The sequence below is a fragment of the Diceros bicornis genome (assembly GCF_020826845.1).
Source record: "Diceros bicornis minor isolate mBicDic1 chromosome 16 unlocalized genomic scaffold, mDicBic1.mat.cur SUPER_16_unloc_1, whole genome shotgun sequence".
NCBI classification, from domain to species: domain Eukaryota; kingdom Metazoa; phylum Chordata; class Mammalia; order Perissodactyla; family Rhinocerotidae; genus Diceros; species Diceros bicornis.
In genome coordinates this window covers 1929494-1934876 of record NW_026690870.1, presented here as the reverse complement: position 1 = coordinate 1934876, position 5383 = coordinate 1929494, and the positions used below count along the sequence as shown (strand labels likewise).

Sequence of the window (5383 nt, the reverse complement as noted above, 5' to 3'; positions counted from 1 at the left end):
CTCCTGCTTACCAACATAACTCTTTTAAGTGTTTGTGCCAAAGTAGCGTACATGTCAGTGAGCTTTGTTTATCCCCTGGGGCTCTCGTTACAGTTTTACTGGCCATTTCTTTAAAGGCAGGGGGAGTCTTTGTTAAAGGGTAAGCCAGTCGGTCAGAAGACAAGCCATTTCCTGAAGCCGTTTCCATACTCTGTGACAGGCGCTGGAGAGGCAGGCTTGCAGCCACACGCCACCAAAGAACTTAGGAGAAAACAAAACGGTAGGCAGATGTTCTTGGTCATGCCATTGCACTAGGATCTATTATTTCCTCAAAACTCTGGAAATTCAAAGGGCTGCAGAACATAGAAGATAAAATCTTAATCTGGAACAGAAAGTCTTGTTTCTCACCAGCGCATGGAACGTGGGAAGAACGCCCCACCCATCAGTGCTCTGAATCACCCAGAGAGTCCTGGGGCTGGTGAGATCTGCAATTCCACATTAAGCCATGAAGAGAAGATTTCAGCGTCAGCTCCTGCCGGCACCTGCTGTCCTCAAATGTTGCTTCATAGCGTATTTGAAAGCAAGAAAGAGCTTTAACCCTGTGTGAGAGAAATCAGAACTGGAATCAGTACCAAGATTAGTACAAACATGATCCCAGGGGTCATATCTATAGGGGCATGGGTCTTATAAATACAGAGAGAGAGAAATATGGCAACACAGACTAGAAGGATAAACCTTAAAATGTTAACAGTGATTATCTCTAGCATGGCAGGCACTGCAGGCAAACTCAAAAGCCATTCTTAACCTCTTCACCACTGATAGCTCTCGTTCTAGAAGCTAGAAAGCCAAATACTTGTTTTGTCAAATTCTTTTGTAACTAGGAGTGGTCATGTGATGCAGTTCTGACCAATTAGATGAAAGGGAAATCTGCTGAGGGGTTTCTGGGAAAAGCTTCTGTCTCCTGTTAAAGGGAGAGGCATGAAAGGAGAGGCTGCTGCTTCTGCCCCATCCCTCTTCTTTCTGCCTTGAACATGGTCATGATGTCTGGAGCTATGGCACCCACCTTGCAACCATAAAAAACATTTTGATGAAAAGCCAACATGCTGCTAGTGGATTGGAAAACCGGGAAGATCCTAAATCCTTTATAATACCACTGAGCAATAGAACCAATACCAGCAACACCTAACTCTGGGCTTCTATTCTTGCAAAAAAAATAATTCCCTATTTAATTAAGCCACTGGATCTTAGTTACTTGAGCTTGGAATATGTCAGTGAAAAAATAAGACATTCTAGTGTGAGATGGAAGACCATAAATAAATAAGGAAGTTATAGCATGTTAGGAAGTGGCAAGCGCTATGAAAAGAAAATCAGGATTAGGGGCAGGAGAAGCATGAATGTCAGGGTAGGAGAAAAGCAGGCAGTACGAAATAGAGTTGCCAGAGGAAATACTATTGATAACAAATGATTGGAACAAAGATTTGAAGGAGGTGAGGGAGTTGGCGATGTGGGTATCAGGACAAGAACATTCAAGGCAGAGTGAGCATCCAGGTCAAGATTCCTAAAGAGCAAGTGAGCTTGGCGTGTCTGAAGAATCCTGAGCAGGCCAGCATGGGTGGAGCAGAGGGAAGTGAGATTAACAGAAGATGAGGTCAAGGAGGAAAAGAGGGTCAGATCGTACAGGGCCTTGTGGGCCATCAGGAGGACTTTGGCTTTTACTGAGTAAGGTGGGAGCCATAGAGGGTTGTAGGCAGAGAAGGAATGTGACCTGACTCAGGAGTTCACAGGCGCCCTCTGGCTGCTGCAAGGAGAACAGACCAAAGGTGGGGCAGGGAAAAGGCAAGAGGGGAAGCAGAAAGACCCTTTATGAGGCTATTTCCATAATCCTGGCTACAGACAATAGGACTTGGAACAGAATAGAAGCAACAAAGGAACAGACAGGCGATCAGATTCTGGATACATTCTGAGGAAGGGTCAACAGGATTTGCTGATGGATCAGAGATGGAGGGTGAGAAGAAAGGCAGAGTCAAGGATAACTCCATGGCCTTGTGCTGAGCAATAGAAGGATAGGGAACCCTCCATGGATATGAGAGGTGGGGGATCAGAAGCTCAGATTGGAACATGTTACATTTGTGACATCTGTTAGACATCTCAGTGGGGGCACTTGGTAGGTGGTTGGTTATATGAGTGTAGAATTCAGGAGAAGGAGCTGGACTGCACATTGTTTAATATTTTGGGGTCATTGCTAATAAATGGTGTTTATGGCTGTGAGACTGGATGAGATCTATGGTGTAGAGAAAAATGAGTACTTCCATGGAAAATGATGTATTGTCAGAGCACACATCTCCAGGTTGTCCAATTCTGATCTATGTGGGAGATATTTTACAATTCTGTAAATTTTAAATAACTGACAGAGATGCAAAATAATTCCATGGAAAAAACAGTTTTGCGTCCATTTGCACATTCATTTCAATATTCCTGAAATTATATATATGTATTATAATTCATAGGTATTATAATGTATATATATGTAATACATATATAACATATAGGTATATGAAATTTTATATGTATTTTATAATATTAATAATTATATGTATAATTATATAATACATAATTAAACATTATATTATATATATTATGTATATATAATTATCAATGAGGGAGCCAGGCAGATGTTATAACTGGGTCAAAAGAGAACAGCAAAGAACAGACATATACGTGTATTATGTAATATATATTATGTATTATGTATACATTGTATATATTATATGTGTATTATGTATTATGTATACATGATATACATTGGATAAATTGCATATATATTATGCAATATATAATATATATCATGTATACACTGTATGCATATTATATGTATATTATGTATTATGTATACGTTGTATACATTATATGTGTTTTATGTATTATGTATACGTTGTATACATTATGTGTATGATGTATTATGTATACATTATATACATTGTATATATTATATATTATATACATATATGTCTGTTCTTTGTGTTCTCTTTTGAGCCAGTTATAACATCTGCCTGGTTCTTTCACTGATTGATGAGTGGAATAAAATCCTTAATGTATGCTCATTTTATATCTGTATGAGTCACGATTTTATCTTTTTTTCTTGCTTGAGGAAAATTCACCCTGAGCTAACATCTGTTGCCAGTCTTCCTCTATTTTGTATGTGGGGCACTGCAACAGCATGGTCACTGACGAGTGGTGTGGGTCTGCACCTGGGAGCCGACCCTGGGCCACCAAAGCGGAGCACACCAAACTTAACCACTAGGCCATGGGGCCAGCCCCCATGAGTTTATCTTTTTTAGATCACACAGCTCCTAAGAGGCAGAGCTGGGATTTAACCCTAGGCAGCCTGGCTCCTGAACCTCCACTCTTAAACCCCACCCTCCATCAAATGAGCTAATGTACATGGACACACTTAACTCACAGTAGACACTCAACACATGGTGGTGTTGGGATTGCTAAGAAGCAAGTATTCTGTTTGACCAGAACCTTCATAAAACACACAGTCTCTCACCGTTTTGGAAGTGAAGGCAAAGGATGTCAGTATGACCCCTGATGTCTGGGACTGGGATCCGGGTGTGGTCTTCCTGGTAATCCATCTTCTGTAATCTTCCCGTACCTGGAGATGGAGACACATCACGGGGAGATGAATCACTCCCAGATGCAGGGAAGTATGCTGGCACAGGCATGTCCCCTGGAAGGAGGGGCATCAGGGACAGCAAGGGCAGCAGCTACATACCCGGCGGTTGAGCAGACAGTGAATGAGGAAGATGAAGGCCCCCTGCAGGCTGTTGATGATGGTGAACAGGTAGGCCATGATACCAGCCAAGGGTCCAATCTGGAAAATGCCCAACACCCGGGAGCTCCCCAAGATGAAGAGCTGGGCAAATGCTTTGAATGTCAATAACCTGGAGGAGAAGGTTTGCAGAGGATAAGGTTCTGGGAGGTGGCTGTTGTCCTCATAGGACACACTCCCAGGAATGGTCTGAGGCTGCCACCATGTGACCCACCACCTAGATGGAAATAAACGTGGGGTGGAGCCTCCAAGCCTAGGTGTAGGGAAATCGAATCCTATAGGCATTTAAAAGGCTATTGGCCTACAGATACACATCGGCACAAAGATGTGTGGACACATGTATTTAATGCAATATTTTCATTAGTAATGAAAGGCTAGAAGGACCCATGTGTCCAAGATTTTAGAACACGTTAAATGAACAATGAAGCCATACAATGAAATACCATGAAGCCTTCTTTTTTTTACTGAGGTAAAACTCACATAACATAAAGTTCACCATTTTAACCATTTAAAGTACGATTCGGTGGTATTTAGCACATTCACAGTGTTGTACAAACATCACCACTATCCAGTTCCCAGACACATTTATCACCCCAAAAAGAAACCCCGTACCTATTAAGCAGTCATCCCCCATTTCCTTCTCCCCCAATTAGAAACAACTCAAATGTCCGTCAACAGATGACTGGATAAACAAAACGTGGTCCATCCATATAGCAGAATATTACTCAGCCATGAAAAGGAGTGAAGCACTGACACACGCTACAACATGGATGAACCTTGAAAACATGATGCTTAGTGAGAGAAGCCAGTCACAAAAGTCCACATAGCATATGATTCCATTTATATGAAATGTCTAGAATGGGCAAATCCATAGAGACAGAAATCAGATTATACAACTGTTTTTTAAAATGAGATGAGAGTGACAATATACTATAGTGGGTAAGGCTCTGGGTCAGACTGCCTGTGTTTAAATTCTGATCCATTCACTAACTTTGCGGCCTTAGTAGGTTACTTAACATCACTGTGCCTCAGTTTCCTCACTTTGAGATAAGGATGACAACACAATGCCTACCCTATAAGCTTGTTCTACCAATTAATGAGATAGCATTAGACCTAAAGGTGCTTAGAACAATGTCTGGCACAAAATAAACATTTTTGTTAGTTGTTTTTAACCTTAAGTACTGATATGAAATAAGCTACCTATTATGTGGAAAAAACCAAGCGCAGAATGATATGTACAGTGTCCTGTCATTTATGTAATAGAAGATGGATGTGTAAGTATAGAATATTCTGGAAGGAAGCTCAATTCAGGTGATAATGGTTGCTTGAGGTGGGAGAGATCTGGGGACCTGAGGAGTCAGGGAAGAGAGAAGGAATTAGTTTTCAGGTGTTTCCTTTTTTAATGCTTAATTATTCTTGCCATGGCATACATTAACTTTATTCTAACTTTTTGCACTAATTTTTAAAAAGTAATTTTTAGAAAAAAATATTTAAGATGGATGAAGGATTGGACTCTGACGGGAAAACAAACAAGGGACCATCATTAGGTTACTGACAATAAAACCTAGACAA

At 40.9% G+C, this 5383-nt stretch overlaps 1 long non-coding RNA gene across 1 annotated transcript; it reads right to left on the bottom strand.

The window, feature by feature from the left end:
* Positions 1–270: 270 nt before the first annotated feature.
* On the bottom strand, positions 271–3896 carry LOC131401804 (uncharacterized). Its single transcript, XR_009217984.1, has 3 exons — positions 3755–3896; positions 3530–3634; positions 271–578 (listed from the first exon to the last, which is right to left on the bottom strand). It is a non-coding gene; the product is annotated as an uncharacterized LOC131401804 (long non-coding RNA).
* Positions 3897–5383: the final 1487 nt, after the last annotated feature.